An 18,676-nucleotide genomic window follows, 5' to 3' on the forward strand; every position below is an offset into this window, starting at 1 on the left:
TCCCATGAAAACAATGAAATACATCTTATAATTCAACGCTAAGAAACAATAAGAAAGCTTATTTTAGAGGCTTTTACTCTTATGTTAAACAATTTTCTTGCAGCTACATTTCAACTAAGCTTCAAATGAGTTCTTTTTTCTCATTCAGATCAAGTTTTCTAGTGTTAGAAAAAAAGGACGGGGAAAGGTTAGTGAGATTCAAATAGCTTTAGATTTTCTAAGCAAACCAGATATATGTAAGAGCACTCTGAAGGTCTGTACCTCTTCCAGTGACTGGAATTAAGATAACAATAATAATTTTTTTGTCTTCCGGTTTGTACCAGGAACCTCTGGAGCAGGCTTAGAATAAGCACTGGATGGGTAACATCCCTCTCGACATATCTCAGTTTCAACAAAGTCAAACTTCCGTGTAACTGTTACCTGTTCTGATTTCTTTCAGTCATGAATTTTGGTGGAAACTTTACTTATATAAATAGAAAAACAACACATCTGATTTTTACCATATTGAACTAAGGAGAATTTTTGTCTTCTAATGGTTCTTTTAATAGGATTAGGACACTTACTATTTTTTAAATGACTGTTGCATCTGCACTTGAAGGGTGAGTGATGAGGAAGACCAATGCCATTTGGAATCTAGTGTTTAATTTGCCATGATCCATACCACCCTTGTTGAGCTGACATGTCGGGACATCTGTCGTTGTGTGACATCAAAGAAAGGTTTGCCTCAGGCTTTGGCCTGACAAGCTTTGAAACATTTCCCATCTTTTTTGGAGGTATTACTATGTTTTTCACGTATACTGGATCTACTTTTTTATGCTGCCAAAATGTGGTATATGGGAAGAACCCATGGAAAGTCACCTATGCCTATAGGATTCTAGTTCCTGTACATTTCTGTGGTTCACACATACGCATACAAGGTAGGACCTGGACCACACAGGAGAGCAACTTCCACTAACATATTATGTTACTGAGCTACTAATATTCATGTAATATGGGGTTTTTAGGCATTCAGTCAAGAAAAGCTAAGGTAGTACAAAGTAGTGACTAAGACTGTGGCTTCAGAGTCATGTCATCCTAGTTGAGATAATTCAGTTTTAATTACTAACAAGGTGCAGTGTTTACGAATTCCAGTTCAGGAATAATAGCAAACTGAAACACATACACCCATGCACGTATACCTAAAAGCATGTACACATGTGAAACTTTCTCCAACAATTAATTTAAACATTTAAAGGATACATCCATGTTTCTAAAAAAAAAAAGAAAGAAAAAAAAGAGATAGTATCTTTCTAATTCTTTCAGTACCCTAGAGTCTCTTTTGTAAATATAATTTTTAACTTTTTGTTGCATAATTTACATACGATAAAATGTTCCTCTTTAAGTGTAAAGTTCAGTAAGTTTTGACAAATGTATAATCGCATGTAAACTCCACCCCAATGAAGATATAGAACATTCACATCACCCGGAAATGTTCCCTCATGCTTGTTACGTTCTATCCTACTCTCCTTGTCCCACATAACCACTAGTCAGCTTTGTCACCATAGATTTGTTTTGTCTCATCTAGAAATTCACACAGAATTATGTATCATGTACTCTGTGTCTATCCTCTTTCACTTTGCGTAATGTTTTTGAGATTCATCCATACCCTTATGTTCGTTAGTTGTTGGTTCCACTTTATTACTATAAACAATTTTTGTCTTCCCGTGCTGAAAATCATCTTTCCCATTTTCATCAATGTGTTTAACACATTTGTTTTATCCTGTGAAGCACACAAATTATTTCAGAATTATCTTGTACATCATTAACCTTGTTTGATCATGTTACTTACTATTTTCTAACTAAAAGGTGGAAATGAACCATAAATTAGGCTTTTAAAGTTTTCTTAAAGGGCAACTGGGGCTGTAAAGGTTGGGACAGTGAGACACCATGGCAACTGAGATTGGCTTTGATGATTTTTCTAGGGTTATAACCACCCCAGTCTTCCTAAGCTGGGATACTTTGCGGTGACCTTTGTTTGGTTCCAGTGGCTTGATACAATGGCCATCATATTAACATTTTGGCACCAAACATGTAAACTGCTATAATAAAAATAGGGTCTATTTATTACACCCTTGTTCTGTGTGGCTAAGTACGCTATGCCTTATCTCATTTAATCCTTAAAATAGTTGGGCCAATCAAATCTTATTGAGCACCTAATCAGCTCTTACAGAGCTTACAGTCTAAAAGAGAAGCAGACATTAACGAACGTCTGATCATTACTATGCTAAGACTGCGAACTATGAGAACATACAGCAGGGGGACCTAATCTAATCTCAGGGGCAACTAAGACCTTGCTGAAGCAGTGACCTTTCAGCAAAGAGTTGAAGGACAAGTAGAGTTAGCCAAGCCAGAAAAGGGACTAAGAGTGTTCCAACACGAACAACGTGTCTGCAGGCTTAGAGGTGAGAAAGGCCCAGGCTGGTAGAAGGACTTGATGAAAGCTTTTTTGTATTTGGAACCTGGAGTTGGAGGTAGAGGAAGGCCAGCTCAGCCAAGCTGAGCCTGAGCTGGGACCAGAGCTGCTGTGGGGCCCTGCAGTCTGGAATGCGGTCTGAATATTGCTCACTTTGGAACAGCAGTGATGTTCCACATCAGGTTAGGAAGAAAGACAATCCTGTTCACCATCTCTTTAGTCCTATGTATAAAGATTCCGAGAACTGGATTCCAGTGGATTTTTGGTAAGAGAATTCAAGGGGGAAAAAGTGCTGTGATTTCTTTCTTGTGTTGATCATTGGAATAACACGGTGTCAATTTATTCATGACATTCACTTTATAAATTACTGTATTATTGAAATCCTAGTTCATATTTCTTCCCCCAGAGAAAATAATTCTTGGTCTTTCTGAGGTAGAATTCAGAGGACACGTGAAGTGTGAGAACTGGTTTCTATGGCGTCTTAAGCTAAAACATTTAATTTGCACATGGTGTTCATCTCATACTCTTCGCAGACAATATTTTATTTTTAAAAGTGAACATAGAACACTTCTCTGTGCAAAATTTAAGAAATTGATTAAAAAACAGCCATTGATAAATATCTGTGTATTTTAAGAGCAACATTTACATTGGAAATTGCCTCTCTGTTTTGCATTTATAGTAAGTGAATAAATCTAGTATTGCAAGTTCTCAAGGCAATTGTTGGGAGAGCAAGACAAGTTTGGTCATTAATCATATTGTGAAACTAGATGCAGCAGAAAAATAATTGAAATGAAAGCTCACTGAACCAAAATAACACATATTGGAACGTGTACAGATTGCCTGGTCCAGTATAAGATTTAAGTAATATTTGTGTTTCTGAGCGCTACCCTGACCTAGAATAGAGAGCAATGATGAAGAAAACATGTTTCTTCTTGGAATGAACAGGTTAGGAATAAAGGGAATGTGTTTTATATGTTGAAATTATTTAAAAAATAAGACAAAGTTATCATTCACATTGGCATTACTATAATATTATGGAGGTAAAATATAGGTGGAGTCTGAGAATTGGGTCTTTGACTTAATTCCAACGAATGTCTACTCCATGATTATGTGTAATATAAAAATAAAATGTGACCTTATATTGAAATAATAGAACATTAGAGAAGTGAATTATTTAAAGATGCTCATCACCAAGGAGCTATTTGATAAAAAGTTTTTCTTTAAAGTTTCTTTTTGTTGCTAGAACGGATTTCTAGTTATACATTTGAGTTGATAGAAACATTAGAAATGTAGAAGAGCTTGAAAAAAATTGGGGTTATGTTGTCATAGAGACAGTTCCACAACACCTTGGCTGGTTTTTCTCCTTTGGTCAGTCTGTTCTAAACCCACTGATAGAACTAATTTCCTCAAATGGTTTTTACCATGCCTTCTCCTGGGTCAAGAACCTACAGAGGTTCCCTTTGTTTCCCTACATATATTTAAATTCTTCTACCTGCCTTTGAGACCATCCTTATCTTTTTCTTTTCACCCACAATTAGTTCTTCTCATGTTTTAACATGAATGATCTACAAGTTTCAGGATGTATTCAGCAATATTTATTGAGGAAAAGGCAACCTCAGATTGGTGTTTTGGAAAGATCACTCTGGATCGGAGGATGGGTATGCCAAGAGAAGCTACAGGGTAGTCTGTTGGGGCTGTGCAGGAGTCGTGATGGGAGATGGCTATGGTTTGAAGCAGGGTCTTGGCAGTGGAGATGGAGTCAAATAAATGATTTTGCAACCGATTTATGAAGTGTATATCCCTCACACATACCAGAAACACAATGTTCCTGTATTTGCTACCAGTCTTTTTTACCTTCAAATCCCACTTGAATGGCCACTTCTTCCAGCTATGTGACCCACCCACCACTCTAGCTATGTAATCTTGTAAAGTTCTTTTTTTAATCCCCCCCCCATTTCTAAAAGAAATATAATAATAGCAGCTGCCTGAAATCATTGTTTTAAGGCTTAAATGGTTCACAGCTTGTAAAGATTTTAGCTCAATGCCTGGCACATAGTAAAAACTCAATAAAAATTAGCTACTGGTATTGCTGCTACATCTTTCCTGATTAATCTACAGCATTTGGTTTACATATAGAACAGAACCTTTTAATTTTAGAGTGGGAAGAGATCTTAGAAACTGTCCCATCATTGTTTCTCATTTACACATTTAGAAATGTAGGCACAAGGGTGGGGGAGGTGAGAGTTCCTCAGTGACAGTTCCAGAAACAGAGCCTGGGTTCCCCATCTCCAAGGTCAATGGCTTTTTGCTCTGGACCACAGACCTTTTTCTGTACATTACTGTGTTTTTTTATTTAAGCAACTAGAGGGAGTGGCCCTTCCTCTGTTGATTGGTCCAGTGCTCAGCTAGAAGCTTTGCACAGAAATGCGTACTGTGGAAATGAAATCTGACGCTTTCTGTTACAAATTAGATTAAGTGGATTTATGGCCTAAATCATTTTCAGTTCCTACTCGCCACATAATGGGAGAGATTAAAGCAACCTAATCAGTAATATTTTATTTATTAACTATATTGCCAGGCACATTTTCTAAATTCCCTAATGATCTAATGCTTGAACTACTCTCTGGGAGGAAGTGAGGCACTTCAGGGGCTGTGACAATATGGTTAGGATACCTTAATCTATTCAGGTGAGCACTTGTAAATTTGCTCTTCTAGTTTACTAGGCCCTGAGGGAGAATCCTGTTCACCATCTCTTTAGTCCTCACAGCCTCTGTGAAATGAGGACCAGCAAGTAGAAAACACAGATGCAGTTTTCCATTGCATAGGCAGAGAGATGCCTATACATTCTCTTGCATAGGGTTTAACTGCTCAGATTCCTTCATTATGTCTGTGGTGAAACAAGGAGAGATTGAGAGCTAGCTAGCTAGCTAGATATATAGACAGACAGATAGATAGAGAGATAGACAGACAGGGAGAGATTTATTCCTCTAGATTTCTGTATTAAGGAAAAATGCTACATGATCGTTATTTGTTTCTAGTGATTATATAAACCTGAACATTCCTTGTAAGTGACCTAATCGGGATCAGTAGAATATTTAAGCTCCCATTGCATAATGCAGAGAGATTAAATTTGCCCAGCTACTTAGTGTTCAATGAGGTGATGATTTAAAGACTTTCCACAGGGAAAGAAATTTATTCACAGTTGCCATCTTAGGAAACTTTAGTCCTCAGCTCATTGTATAAACAATTTTTCATACTTCCTCTGTCTCCTTTTTCTTACTCCCTTGGTTCCAAATTATCTTTCTTATTCTCAATGTCTATGTTTTTATTTCAATCTTCTCTTATTTCTTTTTCCCACCTCAGTTTTTAACAATAAACTTTGTTGTTAAAACTTCCCAAGTTATCCCCCAAACGATAATAACTATAAGGGCAAGACTGCCATATTGTTCTTATGATGTATAACTCTAAGAATACTGATTTTCATGGAATGATAGCATTTTAGAATTGGAAGTGATGGGAGAGTTTGACAGCCGTCTGGATATCCTTGTAGTTAAGAGCCTGCCTAGAGCCTTGGCCCCTGGAGTAAGTTGAATTATGGCCCCCCAAAGATATCCCTGGAACCTGTAAATGTTACCTCATTTGGAAAAAGGGGTTTTGCAGATGTGATTAAGTTAAGAGTCTTGGGATGGGGAAATAATTCTGGATTATCCCTGAAAGCTCTAAACGCAATCGTGTGTATTTTTATAAGAGAGAGGCAGAGGAAGGTCAGTAGGATAAAAAACAGCTTTCATTTTCACAGTTGTTCTTAGTGCTGCAATTGGTTCTCATTGTCTTAACTCCTCCATTGTCCATTCTAAATTCTTCTCGTCTTCATCTCTCACTTCTACAGGCCTTGGTGGTTTACCTGTGTAATATTGTGATTTATAATAAGAAACATATATTTGATCTTCCTCCAAATGGAGCTCCCAAAACTCTTGGACTTTCCAACACTCTTGGAATTTCCCAAGTGAAAAGAGCTATTAAGGTAAAAGGATGTCTTTTGTTATTCAAAACAAGACCCTTTCAACCACACCTTAGTTTATTTTAAAGAGAAGGGTTTTGGAAAGCCCCAGAAGATGAGGTGGAGGGGGGCTGGTTGCCAGGGGACCAATCACATGATTAGAGTGTGGGAATTTTCAGTTCCACCCTCTTGACCTCCAGGGACTGGAGTGGGGTTGGAGGTTAACCATCAATAGCCAATAACTTAATCAATCATATCTATGCAATGAAGCTTCCATGAAAAAATCTCTAGTTGAAATTCAGAGAGCTTTTGATTGGTGAACACATGGAGGTTCAGGGAGCCTGGCATGCCTGGAGAGGGCATGGAAGCTTCACACCGCTTTCCCCATGCTTTGTCCTATACATCTCTTCTATCTGGCTATTCCTGAATTGTATCCTTTTATCACAAACTGATAATCTAGTAAGTAAACTGTTTTTCTGAATTCTGTGAGCCATTCTAGCAAATTATTGAACCTGAGAAGGGGGTTGTGGAAACCTCCCATTTATAGCCAGTAAGTCAGAAGCACAGGTGGTCACCTGAATTTGCAGTTGGAGGCAGTCTTGTGGGACTGAGCCCTCATCCTGTGGGATTTGATGCTGTCTCTAGGTAGAGAGTATCAGTATACTCCAACCCACAAATTCGTACACCCAATGTGCAGTAAGATTGGTCACTAACGCATGGAGTACGCAAAAAGGAAAGGGTTTATTTTCTAGAAGCTGCCAAAAGGAGGCAGGGAGAAAGCCCAAATCCAAACAAAGGCTTGAAGAAAATTTGAAAATAAGGGTAAGAGGGGCTACACACATTCATTAATTGTAATTTGGGGGTCTGATTGAACAGTCTTGGAATGAAGCAATTTAAGGTATGGAATATGAAAGGACCAAAAGAAGCCTCAAAGGAATTCCAGTCTGGCTGAGTTTTGAGAACTAAAAAGGGGCCATATACTAAACCTGACAAACTCAGTGGGCACCCTACGTGGCAGGCCTTACAAGCTCTGTGACCAAAAGTAACCACACAAGATGGTTTGATTATAAATCCTTAACTGGGCAGGTCAGGGCAGGTGGTCATGTCATAGGCCTTATAGAGCTTCCTTAGCAAAGGTCAACCTTTACCGTAAGTGAGCCCTGTCTATTGTTTTTATGCATGTCGGGTAACATACCTTTGAAATGGCAGTGTAATTTTCTTTTCTGCACCCTTTGAAGGCACAACTACAGGCACCAGAGCGCAAACCACCAGAGCACGAGGCCACAGAAGCCCTCACTGTTAACTTGTTCCCTGAATAGCATCTCCATGTACCGTAAATGTTAATTATTAACTATCCTGTACCAAACAATGTAAAAGAAATATGAATCTATAGCCAACCTATTGACTAATGAATATAGTTCGGATTTGTATTTACTTCAATGAGTGTGACAAAAGTGAAACAGCAAAGATGTATGTTAGACCTTGACTCTTTTGCTAATGATGTGACTTATTGGCGAGATGGGACACCAATTTTCTAACACTGAAATAATACTTCCTCAATTTTTTTGTGCTATTCACAGTGTAATGGCTATAGAAATGACACCCTTTTATATTTAATCTACATTAAGATTTTTCCTATTACATTCTGTGCAAACAATCAATAAAACAATAAATTAAGCTCTCATTTGCAGCACTTGACAATTTACATAGTATAAATACTTCCAAAGTGGCTGATTTCAAATATCAACATGATGCCCCTATGTGGAGTTGTGAAAAGATGTCCTGTAGCACATTATTAAAGAGTATTTCTACCATATAAAAGTATTTCTACCACACAAAAGACACAAATAATCCCCAAAGCACTGGTAATAGTATAATATAGTAAAATAATTAGGAATCAATAAAGTTTGAGTATTTCTTGCCTTTGTTTTAAATACAATTTATTGACTGTTTTATATAATGTAATTTTTAATAATGGTTGTGTTTAATAACTGGCTTGCAAAATTCCTGGAAATTTAATTACGAGCCAGTACAAGCCAGCTCTGCTACCTCTGGCCCTACTTCTCCTTGATACCAGATGCATCACTTCCATCATACGTCAGAATGCTCGTATGTTTGTCCAGTCTTCTAGCAGAACACAGATCACCATAATCCATGTCACTTGGTACCCCTTGGTTCAGCGCTCTATCTCTACCAGGGCCCCGTAGCACACCAGAAGCTGTTGTTAAGTGTAAATAACTATTGCAGACGGTATGGTCTTATTCCAGAACCCGAAAGGTCTGCACTGTGATTCTCCCCCAGGGCCTTGCCAAACACTGCACACTGTGTCTTTTCCCACCACTGATATCTCTAACATAGGGTCTATCCAGATTCATGGCCTAAGAGTAAGGGTGCTTGCTACAGCCTGGACCTGCTGCACTGTCCTTTCCTGCTTTGGGCCCCTCTAAGCTGGCAGGCTTTTGGATCCCAGTGTTTGAGCTGGACTAGTATTCCCAGGTGTGGCATATGCTGCCTTTACAACCAGTAGAAGTCTACCAAGCATTATGTTTCCTTTTTTGGGGGGTAGGAGGTGTCAGATGAGGCAATTTGTGTTTTATGTTGGAGGGGCTGTCCTAGCTATTTGGTGCCTAAATATTTCAGTGACATGACAGATCTCTGAATCTTTGTTGGATTTTTCTCCCACCCTCAGGAGGACACGTGTCTTACCAAGGGCTTCAGCCTTAGTGACCAGAGGTAATGTGGGAGCAAATCCTGAGGGGTATACATTGTCTTGCACAAATTGTCTTGGGATAGAAATTGGGATTAGGCCCAGGGAGAAGCTGGGCCATGATGCGGCATCAATGAAGGCCCCTTGGGGAGACCTGAAGCTGGTATAGCCCATCAGAGTTGTCCTCGGTTAGGGCAAGAGAGTCAAGCTGGCCTTCATAACCCACAATCCATCGGTCATGGATTGGATACATGCTACTCCTGGAAGGGGGAGGTGACCTTAGTTGAGATGACTCTTTTCAGCTATGGCGATTCTGAAGAGAACTGACACCTGAGGGTTTCCTACCTGCAGAACTCCCAGGAACTTGGGGAATAAGTCCTTCCGTTCTGAAGGAGGATCTGGAAGGCTCACCAGAGGCCCAAAACTATTCACAAGCAACAACGGTCATTTATAGGGGACCTGAAAGAGTTAACAGACTTTCAAATAGAGACATATCTAGTGAGCAGCACACTGGGATAGCTAATTATTGATAGATTATAACTAGTATTTTAAAAAGAAAACGACCATTGAAGATAAGGACGTTCACACAGCTCTTTGCGTACGGGTAGCAGGAACAGTTCCAACGCGTGCAAAGCCCAGAAAATAATAATCAGCCCCAAGTGGTCCACCTGGAGAAGGAAGAGGTATTTGCTCTGCATCTCCCGTATTAGCTCAAGAGTTTCAGTAAAAAAAATAAATAAATAAAACGAGGAGAAATGTTTCAGAAATCAATTCATCGTCCAGACCCAAACCAAAACTCGAACCTGAGACTTTTTACAGTGTGATCAGAGCAGTGGGAGGCCAGGCAAAAAAGCCAGAGGGCCTCTGAACAAACTGGGCAGAACCGGCAGGAAGCCCTCCGCCAGGGAAACCCATTCTCGTGGTTTTCGGAAAGGGGCTTGGAAAGCTCCATTTCTCCGCGGTCTCCTTCACCCAAGGCTGCAATCGCGGGACGCAGCGCCGGGAAGAGGATGCGGAGAGGGCGAACCGACGTGAGCGCGGGTGTCGGGCTGGAGAGAGTGTCCCAGGTCGCCGCCGCTGCTGTTGTCCGGGGTGCTGAAAAGCCGGGCACTTCCTCGGAGGCAGCAGCCACTTTTTTTCTCAGAAGGAGGGGTGCCGGCGTTTCAGACGCGCCTTTGCTAAGCCTGCCCTGACCACGGCCCGGAGGTGCCCGCCGGGTGAGGGCCACCCCAGTCCCGTTCCCGGGGTAGTGGATGGGAAGGGGAGGTGAGCATCGCCGGATAGCAGGCGGGACCTCGGGTGCCCCTTCTCGCCTCTCCCGACAACCCCGCGCCGCGAACCCTCCTCCACCTGCGCGCGAATCCTCGTGGCTGGAGGACGCAGGTCCTGCGGGCTGAACCAAGCTGCGAATTTGGGAGGAACTGAGTGGGTTCCGGGATTTTGGGGGTGTGTGTGTTTAGAGGAGGGGGTCGGGGCATGCGATCCGGGCTTGAGCAGTGGGGCGGAGGAGGTGTCGCGGGTCCGGAACGCAGCGCTGCTGGCCGGTGCGAGCTTCCTGTGCTACGGCCGCTCCCTGCAGGGCGAGTTCGTGCACGACGACGTGTGGGCGATCGTGAACAACCCCGTCGTGCGACCCCGCGCCCCGCTCGGTTGGGGCATCTTCACCGACGACTTCTGGGGCAAGGGCATGGCCGAGAACACCAGCCACAAGTCCTACCGGCCGCTCTGCGTCCGCACCTTCAAGTGAGTCCCACACCTCGCGGTCGCAGTCGGGCCCCTGGGTCCGGGGAACTGGCCCTCCCCTCCCCTCCCCTCCCCCCCCCCCCAACCTTCCCTCCACGCCCTGATGCCATGCCCACACTCCTCTGCCGGCTTCTCTAGCTTTCCGATGCTAGGTTTGCAAGGTAAAACACAGGCGCCCTGTATTTTTATTTGTTGAATGTAGCGCCTTACCTGGAGCGGTTCCTGAGGTGCCGGCTGGTGAGTTAGAATGGAGCTTTCTCTAGATTTTGCGCTCTCCGTGGCTTTTCCCTAGGTGCGGGGCTGGGACGCATGCCCACCTCACCCGCCAGGCCTGATCCACCCAGGCAAAGGAGGACCTGAGTGGACTCAGGTGCGGGGGTTGGGGACGCAGCTTCCAAGTTTAGGAATCTTTTAAAGGTTCGTGGAGGACAACTTTGCAGATGAGCAAGAGGCTCTTGGAAGAAAAGAGAAGATCCTGACCCGTCCGTGTTCACAGGGCCTCACCGATCGGACAGAAAAATTCGCCATCAAGACTTGAAAAGATGCAAAGTAAAGACACACAGGCGTGCAATCGTCTCATTCCTGGCCTCCCAATGGAGATATTTTTTGTTTATTTGTTTCAGCGTTTCTGTTGTCATGGTCCAGCATTTCTGGTGTGAATAATCTACAAGAGGAACCAGGACACCCCTTTCTCCTCTTCCGAAAAGGGCTTCAATGGTTTAAAAAGTGTCTAGCTTTCCCCCCATCAGCTTGGGGACAAGTCCTTGCTGGATTGTTAGCAGTGCCATTATATGTACCAAGGAGCAAGTGGAAGTCTTCCGCTGCAAGAAAGAATTATGGAGGGTGTAGGTGATAGTTAGGTTGTTTGCCTTCAATACATATAGACTGTCCTCAGTTCTTAGAGAAATCTTACTGGGCTCAGGGAACCACATCTCCGTGTTACACGTGGCCAGATACACTGTTCATTCGTTCAACAAATATTTATAACCTTCATGTGTTTATCATACTTATAACTGTATGTGCAGTTACTGTTCAGCTATCAGGGATAAGGAGGGAAAATATAACCAAAGGCAATAGAAATTTTACAGAGAAAAATTAATATGACTTGAGATATCCCGAGAAGATAAGTTAATGACTGGACACTGAAAGGGTATGCCTTAGATTCCGGCTTTGCAGTAAAGAAGAAAAGCTGAACTTCTCTGTAGCATCTGGTGAATCCCTGGATGAAGGCATCTTCTGAAACACTCTATTTTTTATCAACTAAATTATTTTCTGACTTCCTTCGGAGCAGTATTTATACTTTTACTACCTTGAGTACTCAGTTATCCCCTTTAAAGAAAACAAAATTGCTTGATTATGCCAAAGGAATGACATCCTTCCCACGTCCCAATACACACACATCATATAATACATACTAGTTCTGACAATTAAGTTCATGAACTCATCCTAGAAGAAATACTGCTACCTCATTGCTGAATATCACTACAGTCACTTTGGAAGTACTCTGCTTGGGAAGCTATGCACTGACGCCAGCGCCTAACCCACCCTTCAAAGCAATTTTGGAACTCTTTTTCTGGAATGGCCATCAGAGCTGTCATTGTATTACCCTCGATGTCTTGAATGTCATCAAAATGTCTTCCTTGCAATATTTCCTTTATCTTTGGGTAAAGAAAGAAGTTATTGGGGGCCATATCAGGTGAGTAGGGAGGGTGTACCAATACAGTCACTTGTTTACTGGCTAAAAACTCCCTCACAGACAGTGCCTTGTGAGCTGGTGCATTGTCATGATGCAAGAGCCATGAATTGTTGGTGAAAAGTTCAGGTTGTCTAACTTTTTCACACAGCCTTTACAGCACTTCCAAATAGTGAACTTGGTTAACTGTCCAGTTGGTACAAATTCATAATGAATAATTCCTCTGATATCAAAAAAGGTTAGCAACATCTTTGCAACAAGTTCGCAAACTTAATTGTCCTACTTTCATACTTTATGTTCAACAGGCTGTTTGATCTGACCCCTGGTGACCTCTGGGACATCTTCTATGCATCTCCAGCTCCCTCACTCCACACTTCCGTTGTATTCTAGTCCCCTCGTTCTTTGTACATTGCAAGCACAGTCAAGCACAATGTCCCTTCAGGGTTCTGCACTTCCTGCTTTCTCTTCCCCCAGATATTCTCCAGCTTTGTCCCTAATACAGTGTAAGCTCTATGAGGTGTATCCTTAGCCACCAGAACTGTTAATTGCACACATTTATTCGATGCTCAATAAATGTTAATGAGTGAATGATTAGTGAATGTTTAGGAACTTTTCTAGATAATTACTAAGGTGGCCTCTACCTTTTTTGTTTTTTAAATCAGGTATAAAATGCCCTTGGTCCTATTTCCTAACTAGGATGTCCCTGGACACACCAGAGGTCCTGGTTTCTGGGGAGTTAAGGAGGAGCTCTAATTCCCAAGGGATTTCTCCTGGCTCTCAGCTGGAACCTGCCCTGGCTGGGACTGTGTGGTGGCTGAAGATCCTTAATCCTTCCTCCTGGATGGCATATTAAAGCATGGCTGTTGGTGTTTCCTGCTTTACAGTTCAAGTCTGCAAATACCCCAAGGGAAAACCCAGAACTACAGTGAGTTCTCTGCCTGCCCACCCAGTCACAACTAAATCCCTGCCATCTTGGTACCCTGCTTTCCTGAAGAGCATCTTCCCTCCCCCCCTTCTTTCTCTCAGTCAATAAGCAGGAAGCCATGGAATTTTTTCCCCCTCTTGGTTTAAACTGAGTACAAGGACTTGAAAATAGCTTCTCCTCAAAGCAATGAACATGAATCCCTGCTCCCGTCAGCACTCCACCAATTGAAGATCTTTAAGAGAAAAACCTTTGCTAAAAACTGTCAACCCTGGAATCATGTTTAAAGAGGATACTTGATGTTTTTCTCATCTAATTTGTATTATTTGCTGACTTCCTTTTCTGAGGGTTTTCTTCTGGGACTTGCCATTTTCTACATGGAGTTAATGATCTTCTGTGTCCTTGGTTTCCATACCTTTTGTTTGTTGCAGTTGTTACTCTGAATACTAATGTGACAGTAGTGACAATAACTACCCCTGAACTCGGCCATGGGCATTGGCTCCTCTCAACCAGCTCCCCTCCCATTTTCTTTAAAGCCCTGTGATGCTGTCATGCATAAAATTTGAATGACAACTAGGAACTTTGTTTTCACCTCCAAGTGCACTGTGTGTTTTTATTGGTGCCTGCGAGTTACATCCTTTGGTACTTCAGATACATGAAGTGATGATGATTTGCTGATTTGTTCCTGGTACAAATTCCTGGAGGGAATGCAGAAGAAGAGCAATAAAAATGATTAAGGGCCAGAGAGACTTGCCTTAGAGGGAAAACAAGGAGAACCAGATGTTGTTACGCATCGGTTGAATGATTTAAGGAGACTGTGGAAACCACTTATAAGCATTTGAGAGCTGTGATGATGGCAAGAGATGGGGAAGAAGAAAGACCAGCTGCTTTAGTGGAAGACAGGAGAATGTGCTGTTTATTTAGTGTTGGGCTGTGGAAACTCACCCAGAAAGTGTTGTAGAACCCATCATTTCAGACCCCAGAAACATGTAATAAAAGAGTGTGTGTGTATGTATACTTTTTTTTTCTTCTTGGAATTTTAAAGCTAAAATTGGTGTGCCCAGTTGGTAGTGAATGTATGCTGAGCTATCAGAGAGAGCTGGGTTTGGCTGGAAAGGGTGGCATTTGGTCCTCTGTACCTTGCCTTTAAGTTTGTAGACCTGTGTTTCTTATTGTCTTGGAACTGCCTGCCTTTATTTACCTGAGCTGCTTAGTAAATAGGCAGATCTCTGGGACCTCCTCCAGATGCAGTGAACTAAAATTTGTGGAGCTGGGTTTAGAGAATCTGTAGTTGTAGGATGCACTCCAGGGGATTCTTAGATATTTAGAATTAAGAACCATAGGGTATACATAGCACTTAATGATTTTAAGTATTTTACTTATATTAACTCACTTTAATCATAGCTACCCTATGAATTGTTCTATTATTATTTAAAGTAAATACATAAGGAAACTGAGGCACAGAGAGGTTAAGTTGTACCCAAATGAAACAACTAAGAAAGTTCAGAGTCAGGATTGCCTTTCACCTGGCAGTCTGGCTCCTTATTCCATGCGCTTAACTACCAACCCAGGTGGCATTCGTGAAGATAGTTAACTTTGAAATCCTATTGGCCTTATGGGATGGAACAGTAGGGGAAATGGTTTGCATTCCCCTTTATCAAAGGTGAATTCATCTTTTCTTTTTGTTTTTAAACAGGGGCTAATGAGTGATTCAAAGCCCTTTATGTCTGTGTGTGAAATGTATGAGAGCATGTAGTGTGTGGACCCTGAGAAAGGAGATACCTACTGAGAAGGGCTTCAGGTAGCTAACTGGGCTGAAATTTAAAAGCAGAGCCTAGCAGCCATTTCTAAACAGGGGCCTCTCACGCCAACTGCACTTCAGGGAGAAGCCTGTACTAAGCTGCCTGTCTCTCACATTGAACTGCAGTGTGTTTCTGCCATTTGAGTCAGCCCTTATAAAGGAGTTCCTGAAATAGTATTTCAACCAATAGGATTGAGACTTTCCCCTTTTATTGGAGCTGCACATCTATATCCCCATCAGCATCTTCACTAACCAATCAGAGAGGCTCCATTCTGAGCAATCAGAACAGTGATTTTTGGACCAAACTGGGAAGATTTGGAGTCTTCATTTGCATGAGAACAGACCAATCAGGGGTCAGGGGCGGGGACTTCTGTCTATTTAAGTCAGCTCTCCTCTGGCTCCGGGAGCGCATTCTCTTTCCACTGAAGACTGCGTTTCCCTGGTTGGAGCTGAAACACTGAAGATGAAACACTAAAGACATCTCCGCAGACCAGAGTGGAGAAGAGCAAGTAGAGCAGGGCAGGGCAGACCACAACAGACTGGCGTGTTGCAGAGAAGAGTTGTCTAGCTGGAGAGATCTAGGGCCTCCTCTCAGCCATGCTGTTTCACAGCCCCCATACGGTCTCATAACTCAGCTGTAACACTGTTGCGCTTTTCTTACAGCTGTGCTATGTCACAGCTGAGCTGTTGGCACTGAATAAAGTTTCTTTCTTTACTACACCCCAAATTGGGGATTCTTGTTAGTGTTGAATCAACACCAATGACCATGAGTTGACAAGTGAAACCAACTTTGAATGGAAAACCTTGGATTGATTATTTATTTTGACAGTAAAAGGCTGAGAGAACTTTAATTTTGATGAGTGGCACCTGCAGTTGAGACAGGGCGGAGCTTTTGTAAGGGTTTTGATTGCTTTTCCAAAAATTAGGTTGAGATTGCCTGTGTGCAAAAGTAGTTCAACTCTAAGGCCAACAGACTGGACCTCAAGGAAGCATTTTATATGTGCCTTTCCAGGTTAGTATCCTTTAAATTGTGAATCTTATACTGTCAACTTTGTATTATTTGACATTCTGTTTATCATCACTTCTACACATCTTTTAACTTTCACACTGTACCATGATATAGTAATAATGAGGCAAGATTTTGAAGTATGTTTTAAATTATCAGAGAAAGATGAAATTATATTCTTTATGTTTTAATGTTAAAAACTTCATCAGGAATTCAATAATTTATTTACAAATGTTTAGATACTGATCTTGGTATTGGGCATAAACTATTGAAGAAGACAGATGAAGTTCCTGCCCACAGGAACTTAATAATCTATTAGGTGGAACCACTGGTTAGTGAAATTGCTAATATTTACGAGTTTTTTGAATTTCAGAAATGGTGTTTTCATATGGCTCTATTTAATAGCAGGGAGAGGCTAACAACAAACAAATGCATACATGAATAGATAAGAAAAATAAAAGTGACAAGTGCTTGTGCCGGTTATCAAGCTCTTTGGCCTCCAAACCCTTATCTACTCTACCTTTCTCCACTCACTTTGTGTTGCTGAAGATGGGACTGCAAATCACATTTTTGCTTTGTCAGCTGGATCCCTATTTAGATCTACCAATGGAGAGAGAAGAGAGAGAGCCTGCAAGGCAGGGCAGGGGTGGGGTGAAGGGACTTGTTCCTTTCTATCTGCATCCTGTGCCTCCTATCTGCTGGTAGTTCCTGTAAATCTCACTTCCATCAGGCTTTTTCAGGCAGCAGCAGCAGCAGTGCCTCCCTGTAGCCTTTTCCTCTGAGGTCATAATTTCAGCTCTGCCAGGTCCGTATTCCAAGCTGGCTTCTTTTGAATAATTCCAACCCTTTCATTTGTTTCTCCAGCCCTAGCGTTGAAACCTACTTCCAGTAGTCGTACCTTAGCGTTCTCTTTTTGTCTTTCCAATTACCTAGTTAACAACTAGGTACCTAGTTAGCATAGGACATGCTCTCTTAAAATACTTAGTGGGGCTATGTCTGTCGCCTGGGTCTCTATTGAAGGAGTGCAGAGAATTAAAATAGGATGATGTGAGGGATGGCTACTTAAAACTGAACGATCAGAGAAGGACTCTGCTGAGATGATGTTTAAATTAAAGGATGAAAATGTGTGTGTGTGTGTGTGTGTGTGTGTGTGTGTGTTAGGCATTAAGGCAAAAGGCACAGCTAGTTCAAAGGCATTAAAGTGGGAGCTAGACGGGAAGCTTTGTCAAGCAGGGTAGGGAGTTTTAGTTTGATTGTAGAATAATCTATTTTAAGTTTTGAAAGCTCATTCTGGCTTTGTTTGGAAAACGGATTGCAGGGAGTGAGAATCAAAAGAGACAATTGGCTAGGAGGTGTTTGCTGTGGTCCAGGTGAGACGTGGTGATGGCTTCAATCAGATGATAGTAATAGAGATGGTGAGAAGTAAACAAGTTGGGTAAATGCTTTGGAGAAGTTAAAAGGACTTGATGAAGCATTAATGTGTGGGGTAAGGAAGAGAGAGGAGGAAAATTTGCAACAATGCATGTATGTGTGTGCATCATGTATGTATTAGTTCTCCATTAAGCCCGCTCACCCATCCACTCACACATACCCCACCCCCATATCCATACACTCACACATATAAGCACATATTCATGTAGGGGGAGGAAGAAATTTTTCTCTACCCCTTTAGGTTCTACCAGCTGGTCTAATTAAATCAACATGAGAGATTAACAAGATAAAATAACCAAATTTGATTACATACGTGTATATAGGAACCTCACGTATATAAAAGAGTGAGAGATAGTTAAAATGAGGTATATATGACATTCTGAACTAAGGATGAGGTAAGATGCCGTGGGGCTTCAGAAGGGAGAAAGGTCATTTTCAGGCCCGTAAGAAGAGCAGATGTTTAATAATTAGAAGTTTGCACTGCCCTAGAGATATGTCATAAAAAATTATTTCTGGTGACAACTCTTATTATGGGCAAAGTCCCAAATTAAATTCTTTTAGAGACAGGTAAATGTTTCTTGTGAGCCTGCAGGTTCTCTATTGCCTTCAGCTTAAAGTAATCCACATGCCAAAGTGGCACGTCTTGGGAGGCCTGTTCTGAACCCCTCCACTCACACATTGGAGGCTTCCATTCAAGATGACATGGACTCATCAATCACTACTCTTTGCAAATCCTACTAGACGACCTTACTGGGCTTTCATCTAGTTCACATTGCTCCCTCTTGTACGCAGCTCTTAAGAAAACTGAGTTACGCAGAGACTATGCCAACATACAATTGACTCAAATCTCACTGCTGAGCTCTGGTGCTAGTACCTATCCAATATTTACTTTTTCTGGCCTTTGGTGGACACACAATTACT

At 41.7% G+C, this 18,676-nt stretch overlaps 1 long non-coding RNA gene across 1 annotated transcript; it reads left to right on the top strand.

The window, feature by feature from the left end:
• Positions 1–2,250: 2,250 nt before the first annotated feature.
• LOC109450137 (uncharacterized) lies at positions 2,251–14,532 on the top strand. Its single transcript, XR_012494024.1, has 2 exons — positions 2,251–2,717; positions 13,258–14,532. It is a non-coding gene; the product is annotated as an uncharacterized LOC109450137 (long non-coding RNA).
• Positions 14,533–18,676: the final 4,144 nt, after the last annotated feature.

The sequence above is a fragment of the Rhinolophus sinicus genome, linkage group LG02 (assembly GCF_036562045.2).
Source record: "Rhinolophus sinicus isolate RSC01 linkage group LG02, ASM3656204v1, whole genome shotgun sequence".
Lineage (NCBI taxonomy): Eukaryota > Metazoa > Chordata > Mammalia > Chiroptera > Rhinolophidae > Rhinolophus > Rhinolophus sinicus.